The sequence below is a fragment of the Glycine soja genome, chromosome 11, assembly GCF_004193775.1.
Source record: "Glycine soja cultivar W05 chromosome 11, ASM419377v2, whole genome shotgun sequence".
Taxonomy (NCBI): Eukaryota; Viridiplantae; Streptophyta; class Magnoliopsida; order Fabales; family Fabaceae; genus Glycine; species Glycine soja.
Window position 1 is genome coordinate 30,123,091 of NC_041012.1, and position 7,761 is coordinate 30,130,851.

The 7,761-nt window shown below is 40.2% G+C and overlaps 1 non-coding gene across 1 annotated transcript; it reads right to left on the reverse strand.

Annotated features, from left to right (window-relative positions):
- Window positions 1-354: 354 nt before the first annotated feature.
- Window positions 355-461, reverse strand: LOC114377780. The gene has a single exon (XR_003659215.1). It is a non-coding gene; the product is annotated as a small nucleolar RNA R71 (small nucleolar RNA).
- Between the last annotated feature and the right edge of the window lie 7,300 nt (window positions 462-7,761).

Genomic DNA, 7,761 nt, shown 5'->3' on the forward strand with positions numbered 1-7,761 from the left:
GAGGACTCTAAGGGAAATGGCTGCACCTGATTTCACCAATGAAAGCTTGTGCATCCAATACCCTGATGAGGATGTCCCATATGTTCTTAAAACTGCACTGATCCATTTGCTTCCAAATTTTCATGGCCTTGCAGGTGAAGACCCGCACAAACATCTGAAAGAATTCCATATTGTCTGCTCCACCAATGAACCCCCAAATGTCCATGAGGATCACATATTTTTGAAGGCTTTTCCTCATTCTTTAGAGGGAGTGGCAAAGGACTGGCTATATTACCTTGCTCCAAGGTCCATCACGAGCTGGGATAACCTCAAGAGAGTATTCTTAAAAAAAAATTCCCTGCTTCCAGGACCACGACCATCAGAAAAGATATTTCAGGCATTAGGCAACTCAGTGGAGAGAGCTTATATGAATACTAGGAGAGATTTAAGAAACTATGTGCCAGTTGCCCTCACCACCAGATTTCTGAGTAGCTTCTTCTCTAGTATTTTTATGAAGGACTCAGTAACATGGAGAGAAGTATGATAGATGTTGCCAGTGGTGGAGCTCTTGGAGACATGACCCCTACTGAAGCCAGAAATGATGATATTGTCATTAGAGGAGTGCATGAAGTAGCCACGAATTCATCTTCATCAGCTGAGACTAAGAAGCTTGAAGGTAAACTAGATGCCTTGGTTAACCTGGTAACCCAACTGGCCATGAATAAAAAATTTGCTCTTGTCGCCAGACTCTGTGGTTTATGCTCCTCTGCCGACCACCACACAGACCTTTTCCCTTCTGTGCAACAATTTGAAGCAATTGAACAGCCTGAAGCTTATGCTGCAAACATCTACAATAGACCTCCTCAACCTTAGTAGCAAAATCAGCCACAACAGAACAATTATGACCTCTCCAGCAACAGGTGCAATCTCGGGTGGAGGAATCATCCCAACCTTAAATGGTCGAATCCTTCACAACAGCATCAACAACAACAACAGCCTTATTTTCAGAATGCTGCTGGCCCAAGTAGACCATACGTTCCTCCACCAATCCAGCAGCAACAACAACAACAACAGTAACAGCCCCAGAAACAGCAAACAGTTAAGGCTCCTCCGCAACCTTCCCTTAAAGAACTTGTGAGGCAAATGACTATGCAAAACATGCAGTTTCAACAAGAGACCAGAGCCTCCATTCAGAGCTTAACTAATCAGATGGGACAATTTGCTACACAGTTAAATCAACAACAGTCCCAGAATTCTGACATATTACCTTCTCAATCTGTCCAGAATCCCAAAAATGTGACTGCCATTACATTGAGATCAGGAAAGTAGCGTCAAGGACCTCAACCAGCAACATCTTCCTCATCCGCAAATGAACCTACCCAACCTCACTCTACTCCAAAAAAAGATAATGACAAAAATTTAAAGAGTAAGTTACCTAACAATTTCTATGCAGGTGAATCTTCCACTGGTAATTTTGATTTACAGAAGTAGCATATCCCTCTTCCATTCCCTCCAAGAGCAATTTCCAACAAAAAAATGGAAGAGGCAGAGAAGGAGATCTTGGAAACATTTAGAAAAGTAGAGGTAAACATACCTCTGCTGGATGCAATAAAGCAAATTCCTAGATATGCTAAATTCTTGAAGGAGTTGTGCACTAATAAACGGAAGCTTAAAGGAAGTGAAAGAATTAGCATGGGCAAAAATGTATCCACATTGATTGGAAAATCTGTTCCCCAAATCCTTGAAAAATGTAAAGATCCAGGTACATTTAGCATACCTTGTATTATAGGGAACAGTAAGTTTGACAATGTCATGCTAGATTTAGGAGCTTCTATTAGTGTTATGTCTCTGACTATTTTTAATTCTCTATCTCTTGGTCCTTTGCAGTCAACTGATGTGGTAATTCATTTAGCTAATAGAAGTGTTGCCTATCCTACTGGTTTCATAGAGGATGTCTTAGTTAAAGTTGGTGAACTGATTTTCCCGGTTGATTTTTATATTTTGAATATGGAGGAGGAATTTTCTCAAGGATCAGTTCCCATCATTCTAGGCAGACTTTTTATGAAAACTACTAGAACTAAGATATATGTGTATGTAGGCACACTATCTATGGAGTTTGGTGATATAACTATTCATTTTAATATTCTTGATGCTATGAACCACCCATCTGAAGATCTTTCTGTATTTCATGCTGAAATAATTGACCATATTGTTGATGAATACATGACTAATCTTCATTCTAATCTGCATGCATGTCACTCTTCATGCATTGAATTTGAATTTGTACTTGATCATATGTCTGAATTTGATGCTGAGAGTGAATCTAAAATTGATATTAATTAGATGTCTCGTGATGTTTTACCTCTTGAGATTGATTTTCTAGAGTCAGATAGAACTAACCATGTTTCAGGAAGTACACATACCTCTGACTTTCTTTATGAGGTACTGGCTGAGAAATCATCTCTTTCTACCATTATCCAACTACCCACACCAGAATTGAAGCCTCTGCCATCAAATTTAAAATATGCTTACTTGGATGATAGCAAAAGTTTTCCAGTAATTATATCTGCCTCCCTTGCTGATGAGCAAGAGGAGAAGTTGTTATCAGTTCTCAAGAAGCATAACAAGGCTATAGGCTGGACCCTGGCGGACATTTCTGGTATTAGCCCATCCACATGTATGCATCGGATAAATTTAGAGGATGGGGCTAAACCAGTAAGACAGCCACAAAGAAGACTCGACCCGGTGATTCTTGATGTAGTGAAGAAGGAGATAACCAAGCTTTTGCAAGCTGGAATCATTTATCCTATCTCCGACAGCCAATGGGTGAGTCCCGTCCAGGTAGTCCCGAAGAAAATCGGCCTCACCGTGATCAAAAATGAGAAGGAGGAGCTGATTCCTACTCGGGTGCAGAACAGTTGGAGAGTTTGCATCGACTATAGGAGGCTGAACCAGGTTACCAAAAAGGACCATTTTCCCCTACCATTCATTGACCAGATGCTTGAACGCCTGACAGGTAAATCTCACTACTATTTCCTTGATGGTTTTTCTGGTTATATGCAAATCATTATTGCTCTAGAGGATCAGGAAAAAACCACATTCACCTGCCCCTTCGGCACTTTTGCCTATAGGAGGATGCCTTTCGGCCTGTGCAATGCCCCTGGTACCTTCCAGCAGTGCATGATCAGTATTTTTAGTGATTTTTTAGAAAATTGCATAGAGGTGTTTATGGATGATTTCACTGTATATGGATCCTCTTTTGATATTTGTTTGGATAGTCTGAAAAAGGTTTTGAATAGATGCATTGAAACTAACCTTGTTCTAAATTTTGAAAAATGTCATTTTATGGTTGAGCAAGGTATAGTTTTAGGCCACATTATTTCCAATAAGGGCATTGAAGTAGATCCTGCAAAAATTTCTGTTATTTCACAATTGCCTTACCCCTCTTGCGTGCGAGAGGTGCGATCTTTTCTTAGTCATGCAGGATTCTACAGACGCTTTATAGGAGATTTTAGCAAAGTAGCCCTTCCACTATCCAACTTATTGCAAAAGGAGGTGGAGTTTGACTTCAATGATAAATGCAAAGAGGCTTTTGATTGCCTCAAAAGAGCACTGACTACCACCCCCATCATCCAGGCACCCGATTGGACAGTCCATTTTGAGCTTATGTGTGATGCATCAAATTATGCATTGGTGACTGTCCTTGCTCAGAAAATTGATAATTTGCCTAGGGTGATATATTATGCTTCTAGGACTTTAGATGCTGCCCAAGCGAATTATACTACTACTGAGAAAGAGCTACTAGCCATAGTTTTTGCTCTTGAAAAATTTCGTTCTTATTTGCTTGGTACTCGCATTATTGTTTGTACTAACCATGCAGCTCTAAAGTACTTGTTGAAGAAGGCAGATTCAAAGCCTAGATTGATCCGATGGATGCTCTGGCTCCAAGAGTTTGACTTGGAGATCCGTGATAGGAGCGGAGCACAAAATTTAGTTGATGATTATTTGAGTCAGATCGAACGTGTGTCTGATGAGGATTCACCCATTCGGGATGATTTCCCGGATGATCATTTGTATATAGTATATAGTATTTCTAATTCTCTTTCTACTCCCTAGTTTGCTAACATTGTCAATTATTTAGTTGCTTCTATTTTTCCTCCCTTGGCATCTAAGGCTCAAAAAGATAAAATTAAAAGTGATGCTAAGCATTTTATTTGGGATGACCTTTACTTGTGGAAATTGTGCAGCGATCAGGTCATTAGACGATGCATTCCAGATCATAAGACTGACTCAGTCCTCCGATTCTGTCATTCTTCCGCACCGGGAGGTCATCTGGGTGTTCAAATGACAGCTCGCAAAGTGCTTGACTGTGGTTTTTATTGGCCCACCATCTTTAAAGATGCGTGGAAGATTTGTAGCACTTGTGAGCAGTGTCAGAAAGCAGGAAGTGCACTTACATGGCGACAACAAATGCCTCAACAACCTATGCTATTTTGTGAGTGATCGAGGCCGTACCCGAATCAAATAAACATGAAAATGCAGTAACTAGGAAGTGATCCTAGGTCGTTTCCCAACGAGCAGTGACAAACCAAATGTTCATAATATACTTGCAGTAACAGTAACGATTGGGGGGGGGGGTTGGTTGTTTGGTAATTAAAGAGCAGAACAAGTAAACTGGAATACGAAAATACTAATATTAAAAACGGGTTGTTTCCTCTGATTCAGAAGCCATTCTCTTATCCTGGGTTATGGAAAATTCGTCCCTAACAGTCAACCACTTAATCCAACCCTGTTTCAATTTACTAAGCAAAAATCAACTTAGGGTTTTCAATACGTGATTAGGCACCACATACACCAGTTAGCCCTTCGTCCATTAAGCATGAACGCAAGTTAGGCTCAGAGGCAATTAATCGAACACGAAGCGTGCACTGATTAATATTCACGAAATTGGGATAACTGGTGAAGGGAAAACTGCCAGGAACCCACATTACAAGCGAAACCTCAAAGAGAGTTGGGCTTCGTCATCAAAAGGAAACAACACCAGAAAATCTAGCCTTCCATGGATTCAAACAGAAAACGCAAATGAAACATGAAACAGAAACATAAATGAACAGAAACGTAAATGAACAGAAACATAAATGAAAGTAGAAGAAGCACGAATGAACTCGTAATTAGAAGCAGAAAACGGAAATTTGCATTAAGAACGAAAATTGTAACAAGGGAACAGAAAAATGTGAAAACCTAAAACCAAAGCTCTGAATAATGAAAATAGCAGAATAGAATGCCTTGCACGAATCCCAAGGCAGCTATTTAAAAAGAGTCACTCAAAGTCACTGGGCCCTATTACAATACTCTGGCCCAAAATGAAATAAACACTGAACAACATAAAATAAAATTGCGAAATTTCCTAATTAGAAATTAACTAAGGTAAGCGTTGCTTTATTTGCCCTCTTCAAGTCCACAACTAAAATCCGGATTAAGCCCAATGTTTCATTAATTCCTGAAATTAGATTAAAAACATCAAATTAGCTAAATGAGCCCAAATAATAAAACTGCCTAATTAATTGACAATTAAGACCAATCAATAATTAAAATGGTGCAAAAAGGGTTTAGAAAATAGAAGAAAATGATGGCACATCAAAACCCCCCATACTTAGCCTTTTGCACTCCTGGGCAAAATGAAACAAAGAACAAAATCCAAGGATATCAAAGAGAGACAAACAAACACATTCATATATTCCTCAATGAACATCAAGGAATGAAAGGAATGGGTAACATCTAACATAAGGAGATCCAAAAAGTCAAGACATTCATGAAAATCATCCAAGCAACCCAATCATGGCAAAATAGTTAATCAGCTCAAGAATGAAAAGTGATAAAGCCTCACAAGATATACACTCTATCTCTCAAGTGTCTAGGCTAAAATTTACCCTCAAAGCACCCATGAAAGCAAACACCACATAGACTTGGCAAGATTCTAAAATTGACAATCAACCCACAAACACAAGCACATGAGGATTAAAAGGTCTTTTAAGGTTGTAATGGGGCCAAGGACAAGGTATGGAGAAATATGGAATAAGTGGCTAAATCCCAAAGGAATAGAGGAGCAAAGGGGAATAAGTGCATATTAAGAAAAAATAAGAAAATAAAAAGAAGTAAAGATAAAAATTAAACATGAAGAGTAGAACCACATCAGTTGACTGCAAGGGGCCTAGAGATAGAGAATTAAAAATAGACAGAGGCATAACACTAACAGAAGCTCCTAAATCTAGCATGGCATTGTCAAACTTACTATTCCCTATGATACAAGGTATGCTGAATGTACCTGGATCTTTGCATTTTTCAGGAATTTGAGGAACAGATTTACCAATCAATGCGGAGACATTTCTGCCCATGCTAATCCGTTCACTTCCTTTAAGCTTCCGCTTATTAGTGCACAGCTCCTTCAAGAATTTGGCATATCTTGGAATTTGCTTTATTGCATCCAACAGAGGTATGTTTACCTCTACCTTTCTAAACGTTTCCAAGATCTCTTTCTCTGCCTCTTCCATTTTTTTGTTGGAAACTGCTCTTGGAGGGAATGGAAGAGGGGGAATGTGCTGCTTATGCAAATCAGAGTTACCTGTGGAAGAAGATTCACCTGCACAGAAATTGTTAGGTAAATTTTTGTCATCACCTTTTTCTGGAATAGAGTGAAGTTTGGCAGGTTCATTTGCAGATGAGGAAGGTGCTACGGGAAGAGGGGGAATGTGCTGCTTATGCAAATCAGAATTACCTGTGGAAGAAGATTCACCTGCACAGAAATTGTTAGGTAAATTTTTGTCATCACCTTTTTCTGGAATAGAGTGAAGTTTGGCAGGTTCATTTGCAGATGAGGAAGGTGCTACGGGTTGAGGTCCTTGACATTGCTTTCCCGACCTCAATGAAATGGCACTGACATTTTTGGGATTTTGGACAGCTTGAGAAGGCAGCTTGTCAGAATTCTGGGACTGTTGTTGATTCAATTGGGTAGCCAATTGTCCCATCTGATTGGTTAAGCTCTGAATGGAGGCTCTGGTCTCTTGCTGAAACTGCATGTTCTGCATAGTCATTTGCCTCACAAGTTCTTCGAGGGAAGGTTGTGGAGGGGCCTCAACTATTGGTTGTTTCTGGGGTTGTTGCTGTTGTTGGATTGGTGGAGGAATGTATGGTCTGCTTGGGCCAGCAGCATTTTGGAAGGAAGGAGCAGGCTGTTGTTGTTGTTGCTGAGGGCTGGACCATCTGAGGTTAGGGTGATTCCTCCATCCAGGGTTGTATCTGTTGCTGGAGAGGTCATAATTGCTCTGTTGTGGTTGATTTTGCTGCTGAGGTTGAGGAGGTCTATTGTAAATATTTGCAGCATAAGCTTCAGGCTGCTTAATTGCTCCAGGTTGCTGCATAGAAAGGCAAAGGTCTATATGGTGGTCAGCAGAGGAGCACAAACCACAAACCCTTGCGACAGGTACAGATTTCTGATTCAAGGCCAGCTAGGTTACCAAGTTAACCAATGCATCCAGTTTGCCTTCAAGCTTCTTAGTTTCAGATGATGCAGATGGGTTTGTAGCTACCTCATGGACTCCTCTAATGACTATGGCATCATTTCTGGCGCTAAACTGCTGGGAGTTGGAGGCCATCTTCTCAATTAAATTTCTGGCTTCAGCAGGAGTCATGTCTCCAAGGGCTCCACCACTGGCAGCATCTATCATACTTCTCTCCATATTACTGAGTCCTTCATAAAAATATTGGAGAAGAAGTTGTTCTGAA